Raw genomic sequence first — 20,573 nt, 5'->3', positions numbered from 1 at the left:
ACAGACAATGGGCGGGATTCTCCGAGCATCCACGCGGAAATCGTACTCAGCGTGAGGGCGGAGGATGGGACGTTAGACCCGCAACCGGATCCGACGCCTTCCTACGATTCTTCATGGATCGGAGAATCGTCGCCAGTCGACACGGCACCGGTCGGGGGGCATTGAAAGAGGCCCTCACACCGATTCTCAGCCGGAAGCTGGCTGAGTTCCCGCTGGCGTGGATCACTCATGGTTCCTGATTGGGGGGGCGGATCCGTCAATGGGCGGGGGTGGGGGGGGGGGCCTCCAGGACGGCCAGGCTCGCGATCGGTGGCCCCCGATCGGCAGGCGCGCGCGATCTGGGGGGCGCTATATTGTTGGGGCCGTAAGTACAAGTCCCCGTATCGGCAGCCGGAGCTGCATGGACTACTCCGCGGTCCTGCAAGCCCCCTTCAAAATGGAGAATCACTCTGGACTTTCTCCAGGAAAGTCCAGAGTAATTCGTGCCTGTTTTCTTGCGGGTGTGGGGGAATAGTCCCATTTTTAGAGAATTCCGCCCAATATATTTCCCAAGTCAGGATAGTAAGTGACTTGGTGTGGAACCTCCATGTGATGGTGTACCCAGGTATCTGCTGCCCTTTTCCTTTGAGATGATAGGTGTGTGGGTTTGGAAGGTGTTGCCTAAGGAGCCTTGGTGAGTTCCTGAAGTGCATCTTGTAGATGGAACACACGGCTGTTACTGTGCGTCTGTGGTGGAGGGAGTGAAAGTTTGTAGAAGGGGTGCCAATCAAGTGTGTTGTTTTGTCTTGGTTGTGTCGAGCTTCTTGAGTATTGTTGGAGCTGCAGTCATCCAGGCAACTGGGGAGTGTTCATTCACTGACTTGTGCTTTATAAGTAGTTGACATGCTTTGGGGTAAGGAGGTGGGTTATTCACCGTAGGTTTCATAGCCTCTGACCTGCTCTTGCAGCCACAGTATTTATATGCCTAGCCCAGTTCAGTTTCTGGTCAATGGTAACCCCAGGATATTGAAGTGGAGGATTCAGTGATGGTAATGCCATTGATTGACAAGGGGTGATGGTTTAATTTAATGGTCATTGCCTGGCACTTGTGTGGCATGAATGTTGCTTGTAATTTGTCAGCCCAAGCCTGGATATTGTCCAGGTCTTACTGCATTTGCATGTGGGCTGTTTCAGTGTCTGAGGGGTCACGAATGGTGCTGAACATTGTGCAATCATCGGCGAATACCCCCAATCTGACCTTATATTGGAAGGAAGGTCATCTATGAAGCAGCTGAAGATGGTTGGACTAAGGACACTACTTTGGGAACTCCTGCAGTGATGTCCCGGGATTGAGATAACTGACCAACAACCACAACCATCTTCCTTTGTGCTAGGTATGACTCCACCCAGCGGAGATTTTCCCATTTACTCTAGTTTTGCTCGGACTCCTTGATGTCATACTCGGTTAAATGCTGCCTCGATGTCAAGGGCACTCTCACCTCATCTCTAGAATTCAGCTCTTTTGTCCATGGGCAATTTTCTACATTGCTAGGTAGATGCCAATGCTGTCGCTGTACTGGAACAGTTTCATAGAATTTACAGTGCAGAAGGAGGCCATTCGGCCCATCGAGTCTGCACCGGCTCTTGTAAAGAGCACCCGACCCAAGGTCAACACCTCCACCCTATCCCCATAACTCAGTAACCCCACCCAACACTAAGGGCAATTTTGGACACTAAGGGCAATTTATTATGGTCAATCCACCTAACCTGCACATCTTTGTGACTGTGGGAGGAAACCGGAGCACCCGGAGGAAACCCACGCACTCACGGGGAGGATGTGCAGATTCCGCACAGACAGTGACCCAAGCCGGAATCGAACCTGGGACCCTGGAGCTGTGAAGCGATTGCGCTATCCACAATGCTACCGTGCTGCCCAAGTTTGGCAAGGCGTGCAGCAGGTTTTGGAGCATAAGTCTTCAGTACTATTACCGGGATATTGTCAGGGCCCATGGCCTTTGCAGTATTCAGTGCCTTTTGTAGCTTCTTGATATCACATTGGGTAAACCAAATTGGCTGAAGTGATGCTGGGAACCTCTGGAGAAGACTGAAATGGATCATCCATTCAGCACTTCTGGTTGAAGATATTGCAAATGTTTCAGCCTTGTCTGATGTGCTGGGCTCCTCCATCATTGAGGGTGGATATTAGTGGAGCCTCCTCCTCCAATGAGTTGTTTAATTGTCCACCACCATAGAAGTGGCAGGACTACAGAGCTTAGATCTGATCTGTTGGTTGTGGGATCGCTTGCTCTGTCTATCACTTGTTGCTTATGTTGTTTGGTGGCAAGTATTCCTATGTTGTAGCTTCACCAGGTTGACACCTCAGTGAAGAAGGAACTGCGCTCCGAAAGCTAGTGATTCAAAACAAACCTGTTGGACTTTAACCTGGGAGTTGTAAGACTTCATATTATTTCTTGGCACAGTAGTCTTAGCCACACAGGCTGGCACGATGGGAGCCGAGCATTAAGTGGATTGGTAAGGTCCTTGTGTAGTGGCAGACTTGGATTTTTTTGTTTTCTTTTTTTTAAAATTTAGATTACCCAATTATTTTTTCTATTAAGGGGCAATTTAGCGTGGCCAATCCACCTACTCTGCACATTTTTGGGTTGTGGGGGCGAAACCCACGCAGACACAGGGAGAATGTGCAAACTCCACACGGACAGTGACCCAGAGCCGGGATCGAACTTGGGACCTCAGCGCCGTGAGGCGGTTGTGCTAACCACTAGGCCACCGTGCTGCCCTGTGACAGACTTGGGTTGATGGAAACCTTCTCCAGGAGCTTTCTTGTTGCAATCTCTCTCCTTTTTTGAGATGGTGGTATGTTGCTCAGGACTGGGAACCAGGGGACTTGGGTTGATCGGAGGGCACCCGAGATGATATGCATCATTGTGTTGAGCTAGGTATCTACAAGACTGTCTGGGATGAGTTATACTATACTGGTGCACAATACTCTGCAGTCAAGTATACAATAGCAAGAGCTGAGGTCCTGAAGGACAGTAGCGAAGTGTTCCACTTTGATGCATTCTGTCAGGAGAGTTTCTCATGAATTGAAGACAAATTAATCCAAATCTGCGGGATAAGCATCCACCATTCCACCTGTCCCTGCTTTTTCACTACGTGCATTAAGCTTTCCTAAATGCTGACTTGTGCTGGGATACAATTCCATGGGGAGAAGTAGTCCACTGCCACCTCAGCCAGTCTTCAAGTGAGATCACGCCAGAACTTTCAATTTGTCAGGGATATAAAATAAAGTATCTGCTGCCCATTATATGTTCCATTTGACTGAATGGAAAGTAAAATTAGGTGAGGTGTATGACAACAATGGCTGATGTGACAAGGCCCATTTTACTTTGTCACAGTTAACACAGTCCTTTAGCCCCAATTTAAATTCTTAGCCAGAGATTGTGGGTGCAATCTTCCGACCACGCTGCACCAGAAAAGCATATCGCTGGGGTGCAGTGTGGCCGGGGAAAGCCGGGAGGCCCCGTTCCCGGGATCCAGCAGGCTCACAACGCCTCATGAGATTCAACGCAATCTCGCGAGACGTTGCAAGGAGAATCCCACTCACACTGTGCGGGATCACTTTTTGGCAAATCTGTATGTTAGAGCAACGCCTTACTCTAGATTTTCAAGGTACCTGAGGCTGTGGGATTCAATCCCTTTGCCTCAGAGACCTCGGGCGAGCGCTGTTTGGTACAGGTCCCCACAATGGGGACCAGGCGGAATGGCGCTTGTGGGGGCCTCCAAGGGATTGGAGGCCCCCAGCTGCATGCCTTTTGGGCAGTGTGGTTAGATCCGGAGTCTTACATTGTGGACTTATCTTAAGATTTGTCGTCTTCTTACTCTAGAAGTGATCTTGCTGGAAGCAATGTTGTTTTGTTCAAAAAACATTTATTTACATGCTAACTATTTGCAAAGGTTAAATAAGACCAAGACAGAACTGGAGCTATTCTCTGAGATACTTCACACTCATCTCTTCGCTGTGAGTGACGGCACTGTTACATAGCTCCTTCGCACTGTTCAGTAGCTCTTATTAGAGTTAACTCTTTGCTCTATATCACCAACTAAGTCTTTCTCCCCAAATTATACAAGCATTCGTCTATACCACACCTAAAGTCTCTTAGAGGGAACGTCTCTTTGGTGGTTTTGCCAGTCTTCCTGAATGAGTGCAGAGCTCCTTCTGAGGTAGATGGGAATCTTGTTGATCTGAGGTCAGTAAGCGGCATTGTCAGCCCCGGTTTCCCTCATTTGTGGCTCTGTAGGTGTGACATTCTCTTCAGGTCCAGGGTACTCTGCCAATATTGTTAATGGTTTTCTGTCCATTGAAATTAGGCAGATCTGTTCCTTCAAATGATGCCTGATTGTGCCTTGCCCAGATATGATCTTGGTTGCTGTAACTTCTCAATTACAAAGAAGCACAATTCTTGTCTAATCCATACCCTCTCTCTCCATCCAAGAATCAAAGTCTTGAAACCTGTGCCTCTGCTTCTTCCTAGCTCATTCATTGTCTTTCAGCATGACATTTGGTCGTAAGATGCGAGGCAGGACAGGAAGTTGGGTATTGAGCCTATGGCCCATCAGAAGCTAGCTTGGGACAAATGCATCATATGATGGCATGAAGCAAAGTAGAACAAGCTCAAATATATCATTCTTCTTCAGTATGGCTTTTATAGTGCACACTCCTCAAAGAACAAAGAACAAAGAAAAATTACAGCACAGGAACAGGCCCTTTGGCTCCCAAGCCTGCGCCAATCCAGATCCTCTATCTAAAACTGTCGCCTATTTTCTAAGGATCTGTATCCCTCTGCTCCCTGCCCATTCATGTATCTGTCCAGATGCATCTTAAATGACGCTATTGTGCCCGCCTCTACCACCTCCACTGGCAATGCGTATCAGGCACCCATCACCCTCTGTGTAAAGAACTTTCCACGCATATCTCCCTTAAACTTTTTCCCTCTCACCTTGAACTCGTAACCCCTAGTAAATGAGTCCCCCACTCTGGGAAAAGCATCTTGCTATCCACCATATCTATACCTCTCATGATTTTGTAGACCTCAATGAAGTCCCCCCTCAACCTCTGTCTTTCTAATGAAAATAATCCTAATCTACTCAACCTCTTTTCATAGCTAGCATCCTCCATACCAGGCAACATCCTGGTGAACCTCCTCTGCACCTTCTTCAAAGCATCCACATCCTTTTGGTAATGTGGCGACCAGAATTGTACGCAGTATTCCAAATGTGGCTGAACCAAAGTCCTGTACAACTGTAACATAACCTGCCAACTCTTGTACTCAATACCCCTTCCGATGAAGGAAAGCATGCCGTATGCCTTCTTGACCACTCTATCGACCTGCGCAGCCACCTTCAGGGTACAATGGATCTGAACACCCATATCTCTCTGTACATCAATTTTCCCCAGGGCTTTTCCATTTACTTTATAGTTCGCTCTTGAATTGGATCTTCCAAAATGCATCACCTCGCATTTGCCCGGATTGAACGCCATCTGCCATTTCTCCGCCCAACTCTCCAATCTATCTATATTCTGCTGTATTCTCTGACAGTCCCCTTCACTATCTGCTACTCCACCAATCTGAGTGTCATCTGCAAACTTGCTAATCAGACCACCGATATCTTCCTCCAGATCATTTATGTACACCACAAACGACAGTGGTCCCAGCACCGATCCCTGTGGAACACCACTGGTCACAATTCTCCATTTTGAGAAACTCCCTTCCACTACTGCTCTTTGTCTCCTGTTGCCCAGCCAGTTCTTTATCCATCTAGCTAGTACACCCTGGACCCCATGAGACTTCACTTTCTCCATCAGCCTACCATGGGGAACGTTATCAAATGCCTTATATGACATCTACAGCCCTTTCCTCATCAATTAACTTTGTCACTTCCTCAAATAATTCTATTAAGTTGGTAAGACATGACCTTCCCTGCACAAAATCATGTTGCCTATCACTGATAAGCACATTGTCTTCCAAATGGGAATAGACCCTATCCCTCAGTATCTTGTCCAGCAGCTTCCCTACCACTGATGTCAGGCTCACCGGTCTATATTTATCTGAATTATCCCTGCTACCCTTCTTAAACATGGGGACAACATTAGCAATTCTCCAGTCCTCCGGTACCTCACCCGTGTTCAAGGATGCTGCAAAGATATCTGTTAATTCCCCAGCTATTTCCTCTCTCACTTTCCTCAATAACCTGGGATAGATCCCATCCGGACCTGGGGTCTTGTCCACCTTCATGCCTTTTAGAATACCCAACACATCCTCCCTCCTTATGCCGACTTGACCTAGAGTAATCAAACATCTATCCCTAACCTCAACATCCGCCATGTCCCTCTCCTCGGTGAATACCGATGCAAAGTACTCATTAAGAATCTCACCCATTTTCTCTCACTCCACGCATAACTTTCCTCCTTTGTCCTTGAGTGGGCCAACCCTTTCTCCAGTTACCCTCTTGCTCCTTATATATGAATAAAAGACTTTGGGATTTCCCTTAACCCTGTTTGCTAAAGATATTTCATGACCGCTTTTAGCCCTCTTGATTCCTCGTTTCTGATTGGTCCTACATTCTCGATATTCTTCCAAAGCCTCGTCTGTCTTCAGTCGCCTAGACCTTATGTATGCTTCCTTTTTCCTCTTAGCTAGTCTCACAATTTCACTTGTCATCCATGATTCCCTAATCTTGCCATTTCTATCCCTCATTTTCACAGGGACATGTCTGTCCTGCACTCTAATCAACCTCTCTTTAAAAGCCTCCCACATATCAAATGTGGATTTACCTTCCACAGCTGCTGCCAATCCACATTCCCGAGCTCCTGCCGAATTTTGTTATAGTTGGCCTTTCCCCAATTTAGCACTCTTCCTTTAGGACCACTCTCGTCTTTGTCCATGAGTATTCTAAAACTTACGGAATTGTGATCACTATTCCCAAAGTAATCCCTGACTGAAACTTCAACCACCTGGCCGGGCTCATTCCTCAACACCAGGTCCAGTATGGCCCCATCCCGAGTTGGACTATTTACATACTGCTCTAGAAAACCCTCCTGTAGGCTCCTTACAAATTCTGCTCCATCTAGACCTCTGATACTAAGTGTATCCCAGTCAATGTTGGGAAAATTAAAATCTCCTATCACCACCACCCGGTTGCTCCTACATCTTTCCATAACCTGTTTACATATTTGTACCTCTATCTCACACTCGCTGTTGAGAGGTCTGTAGTACAGCCCCAACATTGTTACCGTCCCTTCCTATTTCTGAGCTCTGCCCATATCGCCTCACTGCTTGAGTCCTCCATAGTGCCCTCCTTCAGCACAGCTGTGATATCCTCTCTGACCAGTAATGCCACCCCTTTTACCTCCCTCTCTATCCCGCCTGAAGCATCGATATCCTGGGATATTTAGTTGCCAATCATGCCCTTCCTTCAACTAAGTCTCAGTAATAGCAATAACATCATACTCCCAGGTACTAATCCAAGCCCTAAATTCATCTGCCTTACCTACTATGCTTCTTGCATTAAAACAAATGCATCTCAGACCACCAGTCCCTTTGCATTCATCTTCTGCTCCCTGCCTACTCTTCCCCTTAGTCACGGTGACTTCATGATCCAGTTCCTTACAGGCTTTAGTTACTACCTCCTTACTGTCCACTAACCTCTTCATTTGGTTCCCATTCCCCTGCCACATTAGTTTAAACCCTCCCCAACAGTGTTAGCAAAAGCGCCCCCAAGGACATTGGTTCCAGTCCGGTCCAGGTGTAGACCGTCCAATTTGTAGTAGTCCCACCTCCCCCAGAACCGGTCCCAATTTCCCAAAAATCTGACAACTGGTTGTTCACCCTCCCCCTGCAGAATGTTCTGCAGCCAATCTGAGACATCCCTGACCCGTGCACCTGGGAGGCAACATACCATTTGGGAGTCTCGTTTTTGACCACTGAACCACCTATCTACTCCCCTTACCATTGAATCCCCTATGACTATAGCCCTTACACTCTTTTCCCCCGCCCTTCTGTACATCAGAGCCAGCCACGGTGCCATGAACCTGGCTACTGCTGCCTTCCCCTGGTGAGCCAACTCCCCCAACAGTATCCAAAATGGTATACCTGTTTTGGAGGGAGATGACCGCAGGGGACACCTGCACTGCCTTCCTGCTTTTTCTCTGCCTTTTGGTCACCCATTCCCTTTCTCCCTCAGCCATCCTAATCTGTGGTGTGACCAGTTCGCTAAAAGTGCTATCCACGACCTCCTCAGCATCGCAGGTGCTCCAAAGTGAGTCCATCTTCAGCTCCAGAGCCATCATGCGGTCCAACAAGAGCTGCAGCCGGACACACTTCCCGCACATGAAGGAGCCAGGGACATCAGCCACGTCCCTGAGCTCCCACATTGAGCAAGAGGAGCATAACACGGGTCTGAGATCTCCTGCCATTTTTAATCTTAAGCTTAACTGAGTCCAACTATAATATCAAATAATAGACAAATGAAAAAGAAAAAAAAGAAAAATTGTGACCAATCACATGATTAAAAAAATAGAAATAGAAAAACCTTACCTTATCAACACACCTCAGGGAAAAGAAAAACTACATACCAGTCACCAGCCAATCACTTACATGCTTGCCTTCACTTGAACTCGGAGGGGTCTTGCTCAGGTACACCTTCTGGATACAGTGACCGCAATGCACTGATGCAAATTTTCCCCACAACAGCCAATCAACGGCTTTGCTCTGCTGCCCTCTGCTGGATGTTTGCCTTCACTTGAACATGAAGGGTGTCTTGCTCAGGTACACCTTCTGGATACAGTGACCGTAATGCACTGATGCAAATTTATCCCGCAACAGCCAATCAGCGGCTCCGTTCTGCTGGCCTCTGTTGGAGGTTTGCCTTCACGTGAACACGGAGGGTGTCTTGCTCAGGTACACCTTCTGGATTCAGTGATTGCAATGCACTGATGCAAATTTTGACCACAACAGCCAATCAGCGGCTCCGCTCTGCTGCCCTCTGCTGGATTCGTTCAGCTTCTCCATTATACTGAAGATATTTTGAGGAGCATGTAGCATGTACATATCCATATTATTTTGCAAAGGATTGGAAGCAATTGTTGACAAATTGTGGTTCATTATCAGAGATGGCAATGTTTGGAATGCTATGTGTAGGGTACATTTTCTTCAAGGAGTTAATAACAGCTTCAGACATGCCCTTGGGGATCTTCTAGAGGATTTTCAAGTAGGCTCATGGTACTGTTGCCTTTTTTACTCGCTGTAAATATGGCAGTCAATAAGGTTGCCCTTCGTTTGTCTAGATATCGTATTATATTGCTTTCAGTCGGCAGGTATCAGATGATACCACCACAAGGTTCAACCGGATATCGATCAAAGACCCAACAGTCAGTTAGTTAGTTCAAGTTCAATAATACTTTCTTTACACACACAATTAACTCATAGATGCAACATAAACACTACGAGCTAAACTACACCTAACAACTATGACAACCTGTACTTAACTTCAGGCACCCGGCTTAGGTCAGAGGAACAGGTGCCTTTGTTCGAACCTGGATCCGCTGGGTCTGGAGCAGTAACTGCTGTTCAGCTGGGCTCATCCGTCTGGTAGCGGGCGTTGAACTTGGACTTGCTTCTGGTCGTGGTGCTGCAGTTGGAGATGGACGTTGCCTGAGCGCCAGGTCCAAAAGAGATCGAACACATGGCAGGGTCTCTCTTTATCCTTGGGGGGGTTTGTGCTCTTTTGGGCGGTCCTTAGGTTTGGACCCAATTATTTGGGCAGTTCTTGATCACTGCCTTCGATCTGAGCCAATAAAGGGGCTGGTGCCTTGATGGCTGGGCATGTCACAAGCGGTCATTGACCCTGCTGTTCATGCTTCCTGAGTAAAGGGAGTGGCCCCGAAATGCCTGGACTTGTATCGGTTACCTGAGTATCAGCCCTTTGTCTTACGGAGATGGGCCATTAAAATGCTAATCGGTTGGGGGTTTCGATGCTGTCTGGATTCTCCGCTCATGAATACACATGCAAGATCTGTGCCTGCCTGAATCTTACATTGTCCATATTTCCCTTTAGGCTTTGCAAACGTCCATGTTTCTTGTTGTAAGTGGCCATCCAAGATGGCTACGTGCCACCGCTCTTGGATCGTAAACCAGAAGGTTAATCGACAACTCTGAAAGGGAGACATTATTGGAAATATTTCCTCAAGACGGGGTAACTTGGAATGTACAGGCTGTATGTGTGAATCTGGATACTCTTCATCTTGCCTCTGGGTCACATAAAATTCACACAACTTCTGCTCCATTGCCGGTAAGTATTTGGAAGTTCTGTGAAGGCTTAATCGTCTGTTATGTAAGTGGCGGGTATCCTGGACAGTGTATCAGCCTTAGTCTGATATTTACACTCTATGTACTCTATTTTAGCATTGTATTCAAGGGTCAAAGCTGCAATCATTGAATCCTGGGTGGCAACTTTCAAATTTCTTTTGTAGTCAACAGGGCCACGAACAGCTTATGATCAGACTCAATCTTAAAGTGGAAGCCCAGTACATAATTAGAGAATTTCTTACATGCTCAAGTTGCTGTGAGGGCTTCCTTATCAATAACCACATAGAACTGTTCAGTGTCAGTTAATGACCTGGACACATAGGTCTTTTTTGTCATCACTTTGGACCTCGAATAAATCTGCTCCCAGTTTCATTGTAGATTCAGCAGCTGCCACAATCATGAGAAGTTCAGGAAACTGTCAGATAACACTGAGACACAAGCTCCTGTGTTTACTTTCAACTCAGTCAGATGCCAATTTACATCAATGTCAGCCCCCCAATACTTTATGTCCCCAAGTAAAGTGCTTTCAACGGTTGTCCGCTTCTTGAATTTCTTGAAGGAGGTCCCTTTAACGGATTTCTCATTCTGTCTGGTAAATATAGATTTCCTGGAATGGCAGACCACTTTAACACCCAACACATTGCTAAGGCATTGGACAATTAGGGCAGGGCATTCCTCCACTTGTGGACCCTCTTCCTGCCACAGCGGTGATTTGTAAAATGGTGGTTGGTGCCATTTTGTGTTTCCTTGGTTGCTGCCTCGCCATTCTTTCATTTTTATAACCTACAAATTAAACTACTTAACAGGGCTGTTTTTGGGAAATTTTACTTGCATCTATGACAAAAGCCTTACTCTGCCTCCACACTTTGGCTTGTCCAGCCAATTGTATAGTTTTGCTTAAATTTAAATCTTCTTGAGATTATAAGAAGCCAGAGATATTCTCAACTGAATTGACTCTCCCATCTTGGATCAGGTCCTCTTCGAGTACTAACAATTTTCAGCTAGGCGGTACAACTTGTTGCTGAATAAGTCAATCCATTCCGCAGCAATTAAATATTGCCCCCCTTTTATGAAGACTGAAATATGTGTCACAGGGCACGATTCAGTGGAGTGAAGTTAAAGTCCGATGTTGGCGTGTTTAGCGGAGTTTTTTTCCCGATAGCTGCAGTGCCGGGAAACATCCCGCCATCCAACAGCACTTGGCCATTTGTTTGGTTTTCTCCCCGATGAGGTGAGCTTAAGATCGTGGTGCCATTTTGTCTGGCAACCCTGATCTTTCCTATGGGTTTATCTCAGGATTTGTTAGCTTCTTACACTGGAAGAGATCTTTCTGGAAGAAATTGTCTTTTGTACAAAAATATTTATTTACATGCTCACTATTTACACAAGTTGAATAAGACCAAGACACTGGAGCTATACTCTGAGACGCTTCACACTCATCTCCTTAGTGTGCGGCATTAGTGTGATATAGCTCCTTAGGCATATATTCAATGGCTATCATTTGAGTTAATCCTTTACACTGCATAAAGCACCTCTCGTGTTCCCAGAAGGGAACTTTTTTGTGAGCCAACTTGCCTTTCTGGGCTTCACCCCACTCACCAGAAACCGTGTCGGCATATTTAAAGAAAGATTCCACCATTGTGTGTGTTCGGAGGATAGCAGAAATGGTGCATGCATGCCATTCAGGCCATTTCTACTGTCCACCTGGTCAGTGAGAACAGTGCAGGGTTAAAATCAGCTATTGATAAAGTGAATAGCATATCTCAAGATATGGGAGAGAAAAACAGAACAGTACAAGACCTGCCACACGACAATGAAGTATTGCTGGCCTGTTTAAAAACCTGGAGGCATTTCACGTCTAACGGAGACTGACCTCTGCAGATAATCTTTGTTTCTCTTCCATGAATCCCAGTGATTATTCCCAGATACGGGGAAACCTGTGGTAACCTTTTATTAAAAGCTACTGTCATGTGGAAAATATTGTTAATAAAACAGTTGTAGTCTGGCTTCTAGCTGCTGCTGACAGGAAAATTATGTCCCATGAGCCTAATACATAGCTGGATCACATTCCTACATCTGAAAAAATAGCCACTTATCACTTTTCAAGGTATGGAAAAAAATAGCATTCCAAGGGTAAAGATGGAACTAACATATTAGAGTGCTTTACCTCCATTTTCTGGGGTGTCAAAACAAGCACAACATTGATAAATCTAGCAGTGGGCCTACTAACTACCCAAACTGGGTGTGCATTCATGCAGCGGCCAAATTTGTCAGGCCCTTTTCTTCGGAGAGTTAAATAGGGGTCATAAATAGTTACATAAGGTAATGAGGGGCCTAAGGCCTCCTAAGGATCCCTCTGTGAAACTTGCACAGGATGCCACTGCGACCTGAACAGTGGTCTTCACAAAAGGTCAAATATAATTTAACAACAAATCTACAAGTATTCTCGCGATGCCAAGTAAAATCAGGAATGCCCTCTCGTCTCCATGGCCCTGCAACATTTTCCACACCATCCCTCCCTTACCTGCTTCACCATCCACTTACTTTCTGACTGGTGTTGACGAGTCAATTAGCCCAATGTTCATCATTTGTAAATGCATGAACTGCACGTGGAGGTGTGAGAGGTGCCAAGACACCACACAATGAATATTGTGAGCACTGCACTGGTCACATCATTTTGGATGACCTCAAACTTTAGTTGTGGGTGTGTGCATATCAGTGTGTTGCTGGTTCTGGATCCAAGAAACATGTCGTTCCAATTTCCACCACATATTACTGGCAACATGACATTTCTATGCTTCGTCAGAGCACAGAAACAAGAATAGAGTAGGCCATACAGCTCCTTGAGCCTGTTTCACAAGACAAATTCAACCATGCTGATTGTTATCCTAACTTGATTTATCAACCTTTGTTCCAGATCTCTTCTGGAGTAGGGCGAGGTAATACAACGGGGCAGACGTAAATCACAATGGTGATTTGTTAACAAGGGAAGAACTTTATAAAAACAGGACAACACAACTCCAACACAGGTCTCGTCCCACCGACTCCAAGGCTATATCTGATGATTCCCCCGCTACTGGGGTCTGCACCCTGGCACTCGATGGGCCCAGGTTCGTCCACTCCCTCCTGATAGGTTCCGGGAGGGTTATGTGGCCCACGAAGGATCAGCCCTTAAAGGGGCAACGCTAACACACCGTCACACCCTTAACCTAAGAAAAACCTATCAGCCTCGGGTTTGAATTTTTCAATTGACCTGGTCTCACTTAATTTAACTTGCCCCCATAAGTAAATAAAGTGCAATGCACCGAATTTTGTTAAAATTCAAAAGAATCAAAGTTGATTAAGTTTTAAAATAAGAGCTGAATAATAATAGTTTTCCAAATTTTTATTTTGTGCATGTTATTTAATCCCTTCCATGATGATTCAGTGAATACTTTCAATTTGCTTTTAAGTTCTGGCAAAAAAATAGCTTTCCTGTTAATTATTAATAAATATTTGACCAGAGAATCACTTGCAATGGCTTCTCTTGTTCATCCCATACAACCTCTGGTGTCCCGAGGATCAGTCCTTGCTTTCCTTCTATATTTCATTTAAACGCTGCGCCCTGGTGACATTATCCACAAGTACAGCATTAGTTTTCACACGTATGCCAATGATGCACAAATCTACCTCAGCACCACCATCCTCCGATGAGCTTGCAACCTCGTATTGTGCCAACTCTAAGACCACCTGTTTCTACCTCCATTACATTGCTCAACTTCCCCTCAGCCTTAGCTTATCTGCTGCCGAAACCCACTTTCCTACCCAAAGCTCAACTATTCCAATGCATTCCTTGCTGGTCTCTCACTTCCCACCATCTGTAAACTTGAGGTCACCAAACCTCTGCTTCCAGTGTCATAACTCACAGGATGTCCTGTTTCCCTATCACCCCAGTGCTTGCTGATCTACACTGAATCCGAGTCAAGCAATGACTTATTTTCCTTATTTTATCCTTATTTATAAAATATTATTATAAAATAATATCCTTATTTTCAAATCCCTCCATATTTGCCCCTCCCTATCGCTGTAATTTAATTCAACCCATAACCCTCTGAGATATCTGCCTGCAATTAATTCTGCATTCCCAGTTATAATTGCTCCACCATTGGTGGCTGTATATTGCCCCCTTTAAGGCACTTCTCTCAACCTTCCTCTTTGGCCAAACCATCTGTTAACTATCTGACCTAATGCCCACTTATGTCACTCGGTACCATGCTTTATTTGCAATGCTCCTGTAGAGCACCATGGGATGTTTCATTAGGTTAGAGGTGCTATATAAATATAGGTTATTGTTTTGGCGACCCTTCACCCTCTACTTTGATTATAAGTAATGGGGGTTATTCTTTGGCCACGTTTCCCTGAACGGAAATCCCGAAACGGGATTTGAGCCGGACGCAAAGCGGTTTCTGATTCTCCCGGTCTGCTCCAGCTAATATGATCAGGACCTCGCCCAGAAAGGGTGAGAAACTGATCACAGCTAATTTGCATTCATTTTCATCCCATTAGTGAGATTAAAGTCGAATGCAGCAGCATCTTGGTTATTCCCCCCCCCCCCCCCCCCCCCCCCCCCCCCCCCCACTCCCCCCGGGGGAAGTCAGCTGGGCGCGAATCACTACTGGTCCTTCAAAGCGGGGACTAGGCACTAAAGATTCTGTTGGGGAACCAAGGACATGAGTATACCTTTTCACTTACCTACAGGGAGCACAAGTGGCCAGCAACCGCCAGGTCAGGAGTCACTTTGGGACTGTGAAGCCTTGAAACCTGCTTTCTTTCATGTTGAACACCCCATAACAGAGCAAAGCTGGAGCCTGACTGTCCAAAAGACCTCCCACTGGACAGAGCCATTGTGCAGCTTGTTTCTTGGAGAAGCATTTCATTCCCCTTGAAGTTTCAATAGGCTCTGTGGTTTCAATGTTACAGTATGTCTTCTTTTATCCCTTTGTATTTGGTTGTTTACAGTGAATTTAACACCCATTGATTTTATAAGATTCTTGATTGATAGCTGAAGGTTATCTCAAAGGAGAAATTAGCTTTCTTTGTTTTTATAGCACATCACAGTCCATTAACTGTGGTGACCCCATAGCAGGGTATCATTCATTTTGAGGGAGGGGGGGGGAGAACCTGATGACAGAGATTGGGGAGGTGTCTTTGCCAGCGAGAAGCGGTGGGGGGGGGGGGGGGGGAGAGGGAGCTGTAGGGATATTCTGAGATTGGGACAACATTTTTAAAGGGCCCCTTCATCCCTGAGGATTCAACCTTGCCGGCATCTTCGGATCCCATCCATCAAACGTTCTGCACGATATACGCGAATGGAAACAGAGTTCCATAATGACCGTGTTTAGCCGGGTGTTCTCCACTGCTTAGCGTGCTGAGAAACCCCATGTTAATGAATGGGATTCTGTTCCCATTTGAGTAGATTTGGGTTCTCAGCGGGTAACTCCCCGACAACGCCTCACTTATTTTTTCTCTTTTTTTTAAATTTAAAGTACCCAATACATATTTCTTTCCAATTAAGAGGCAATTTAGCGTGGCCAATCCACCTATGCTACACATCTTTGAGTTGTGGGGGAGAGACCCACACAGACACGGGGAGAATGTAAGTTCGACACGGACAGTGACCCGAGGCCAGGATCGAACCCTGCTCCTCGGCGCCGTGAGACAGCAGTGCTAACCACCGTGCCACCATGCCATCCATTGTGTTTTTTGCATTGAGGTGCTCCACTCGCCAGAACTCCTCAGTGCAAAAGGAGATGGTGTCCTAATCTCTTGACTCCCCCGACGCGACCACAAACCCCCAACGCCCCATCTCACCGATAAGGGGGTCCTCAGCCCACCCGCACCCGTTCAGGGCACCCTCCCCTTCCAATCCCTGTCATGGCAGTGCCAGGCTGTCGCCCATGTGGCACATCCAGGGTGCCAGTCTGGCAGTGCTAGGGTGCCTGGTTGACACTAGCAGTGCCAGGGTGCCACATTTCCCAGAGGACAAGCACCTGGGGGTCTCCAAACCCTGGGAGACCCCCACGAGTGCCATTCCATCTGGTGCTCATTTGTGGAGACCAGCACTGAACGACGCTCGCCCGAGGTTGCCAAGGCGAAGGGGTTAGATCCCAACACCTCAGGGAACTGAATATTGAAGTGAGACTAGCTGTCTCACTCTAGCATGTAGATTGCTAAAAAGTGATCCAGCCACAATGGGTGCGATTCACATCACAATGTGATGAGCCGGGTAGATCCCAGAAGAGGGATCTCCCTGCATCTACTGGCTGCATCACACTGCACTGCCTTTTAGGCATTATGTGGCCGGTAGATCATGCCCTTAGTCCTTTTAAGGGTGAATTCCACCCGATGTCACAGCTATTTATAGGATATTGATCATTTTTAAGATCTAAAATTACTTCTCTTTCCGTGGTTCTTGAATAGTTCTGTCCGGCTTATGTACCCTCTTGTATTTTTCTAGCTATTGTGTGCTGTGCAGGTGACCTCTTCTGATCAACTAGATGAGAATAATTTATGTTAAGTAGTGTGTTAAGAGACATTCCAATTAGTTGTCTCATTTATGCTAAGTATCCAATAATTTACACTGATATGTAAAGGGGCTTTAGATGGCCTTTGTAGCAGGTGAGGTGATGATAGAGTTTTGTGTTGAGTCTGTTAAAGTGAAATAAAAGTGTTGGTGAAAAGGAGCAGAACCTTTGACTCTTTATACAACAGCAGCTAAATGTCTAACAAGTGGTAGCAGAGAATGGTTGCTGTGCAAATATGAAGGGTTGAAAGATACAACATTTCCAGACCAAACCAAGGAGTGAGGGAGAAGAAAAAAAATGATATATGGCTGAACCTAGGATAAAGATGGCCGGATATGACTACACCCCCCCCCCCCGCCTTATTTTCTGAATGGGGATCGTATGACCAATGGAGAAATGAAATGAAAATCGCTTATTGTCACAAGTAGGCTTCAAATGAAGTTACTGTGAAAAGCACCTAGTCACCACATTCCGGCGCCTGTTCGGGGAGGCTGGTACGGAAATTGAACCATGCTGCTGGCCTGCCTTGGTCTGCTTTCAAAGCCAGTGATTTAGCCCTGTGCTAAACCAGCCCCTGAGAAGTGTAGGAGTTATGTGGACTAAGGTAACTGCCTTGGGAAAGAGAAAACAAGGTATGGCATTGGCTCTTTCTCTACCTTCTGACAGTAAAATTCAGAGCAAAGTGTTTTCTGAGCTGGAATTGGAAGAGTTGGACTCAGAAGAAGGTCTGCAGACCTTATATGGATTACATTAAATGGATAAGATTTATAAAAAGGATGACTTGTTAAGTGTTTATGAAGCATAGTCGGATGTTCCAGAAAATAGAGGGTTTCTCCATTGAAGGCTATATAATGGAATTTGGCAGACTATATAAAAGGCTGCAGAAACACAACCTGAAATTTCCACAGTGGGTGTCCTGGGGCAATTTTGTCCGATCCTTATTGTATTCCCTGCAATTTTATTTAAGCAGCCAATTTCGGGGCACCCTTCATAAGTAAGTTCCCACCAATCTTTTGTTCCAGTTGTGCAAATGTAACATTCTGATGTGGACCCATTGGGCTGTCTGTCAATTGTCCGTTGGTTATTGCACCCAAATATGATGCTTCTGTTCTTACGCACCCATAGAGTGCCACTCTCACATTCCCCTGCATCTGGGGTATGGTACCACAGACCGCCGGGCTGTGGAAAGTCTTGGGTATCTTGTGCTTGGAGTCCGATAAGTGCGGCAACTATCCTGACGCCGATCATGGGGGCTGGGTTCATCCTGCGGTGTCTGGTTTCTGTGTAATACTAGGGTATCAAGCATAGTATCATGTCAGTATCGTTGGTTAATATCTGTGTGTATATGTCTCTCTCTCTTAGTTCCAATTTCCCTTTATGATTGGCCTTGAAATGCCCCATTTTGTTTTATAAAAAAATTTGGAGACTTTCTAAGCCAAGTGTGTCTCAATTCAAGTATTCAAGTGTCTCACAGCTTGTGTGGTCGCTGCGAGGATTGGGCGGACGCTTTCTCTGGCCATTCTCCATCTTTACTCGCAACCAAGGAGGTTGTGACTTTGCTTAATCAGCCGAATATCAGGGTGGCCAGTTTTATAGAGTTTCATCCCAGGGGCTCAGCGGTAGAAGCATTGATCAGCAACCGTTGTGTTTTTGCGTGCAAATAGCATTTGGAGGTGACCCAAAGGGGTCTGGTAGAACAATGGAAGAAAGAAGGGTTTAGATTTGGAGTGGGGAGGAAGATTCAAGACCTGCCCAAACCAGTAAAGGGTGTAGTAAACCACTCCAGAGAGCATGCTGTGAAATGTGGGGTGCGTCTGGGCCGCTGCAGGACAGGAATGGGTGGGATCCCCAACTACCCGAGCGTGATTGACCGGTTAATTTTGGGGCCCTCAGGTAGTGCGTGGATCAGTCCCCATCTGGGTGACCGGGATGAACGGAAAGATTTTGTCGTCATATTGTAGTGCCTTGAACTGCCATTGGTCAGTAGACCGTGTCTGACGGTTGAAGCAGAGGCGTAATTATGACTGTATAACTGAGTGTTGGGCCGACAAACCATGTGTTAGAGAGAAGAGGAGGTTAAAACAAGAAGACGGGCAGGCTCCATCAGGAATTTGGACACCTGAATTCTTAGATAGTGTCCATTTCTCATCATCAGGACACCTCAAATATTTGCATGCATCAGTTCCGTTAAATCATTTCCCAGAAGGGCTCATTGCATAAATCATCACCTTCTCCTGGTTTCCAGACTCGTGTCTGCAGATTCCGGGCAGTAGCACAGCCGCGTAGGCCTGTGGGTGGTCCAATTCGTCATGTCTTACCAACCTGTAGGAATTGTCACAGTGCCAACAGGGAGTATAGGGGTTGTCGTGTGGCGGTGTGTAGCCGGGAACTGGTGTACTGAAAGTGGAAGCAACATTGTCGGGAGTGGGCGTTGGGCGGAGACTGTCGCACAAAGGGTCGAGAAAATCCAAGGCATTGTTCCGGGGGTTAGGGTAGCTGATGGTGGGGAGGTCGCTAGGGATGGTAGTCAAATCCGGGAGGCTCTCATCAGAGTCAAGTTCAAGGTTGAAACCTGTGAGTATGGGCGGAGTCGAGGGGAGAGAGTCGTCCTGGGGGGGTTTGGAGCAAGCATCGACTGAATCGTCAGTGGGCAGAGCGTCATCCTCTCCCATTACCAAGGCTAAGTGGTGGGCGTGGCTACGTTGTGATCTGTAAATTTGAGTTGGTCGATGTGGAACCAACCAGTCTTACCGTTGGGGTACGCTATCTTGTTCACAGAGGGGCTTACTTTATCAGAGATGGAGTAGGGGCCTGCGAATTTAGGGACTAGGAAGGAGCTGGGGTTGTACGAGATCATAACTTGCTGGCCGGCTGTATAATCTATGGAGTGAATCTTTTTGTCAAAGCTGGCTTTACTCTGCTTTTTCCTAGCGCCTAGTCGGACAGCAGCAGCTAGTTGTACCGCTTTAATGTTTTCTGTGACCTGTTGGACTGCTTTTTCGTGGGTGAGCGAAGTTACTGCGGGATTTGCCAAATCGAGCCCTAATAAATATTCAATGCCTTTCATGGGTCTACCGGTCATAAGGGTGTGAGGGGTGAAACCTGTGGAACTGGAAACTGTGCTCCTGATAATCATGAGAGCAAAGGGTAGTACCGTGACCCAAGTGGAATTGTTCTGCTGTACCATCTTTCTGATGGTCGTTTTTAAAGTGCGGTTCATGTGCTCTACTATGCCGCTGGACTGGGGGTGGTAGGCTATGTGGAATTTTTATTTGATACTGAAAATGGTCATAACATTTTACATTACTCTGCCGGTGATGAGGGAACCTTGATCTGACTCAATGCTTCGTGGAAAACCCCAGCGCGTAAAGATCTGTAGGGTCAAAATTTTAGCGGTGGCCTTTGCCGTGTTTGAACGTGTGGGGAATGCTTCGACCCATTTTGTAAATGTGTCGATGACGACTAGCACGTACTTGAAATCGTTTCTGCAGGCGTGGTGGGAGGGGACCAATGTAATCAATTTACAGATTTGTCCAGGGATCTTCTACAGGTCGGGTGTGTCTTAATTGTCCCTTCTTTGCATAATGTTCCAGATTGTTCGGGGCGCAAATGAGGCAATTGTCTACATAATGTGTGACATCGCTTT

The sequence above is a fragment of the Scyliorhinus canicula genome, chromosome 5 (assembly GCF_902713615.1).
Source record: "Scyliorhinus canicula chromosome 5, sScyCan1.1, whole genome shotgun sequence".
NCBI lineage: Eukaryota > Metazoa > Chordata > Chondrichthyes > Carcharhiniformes > Scyliorhinidae > Scyliorhinus > Scyliorhinus canicula.
This window is presented reverse-complemented; position numbering follows the sequence as displayed.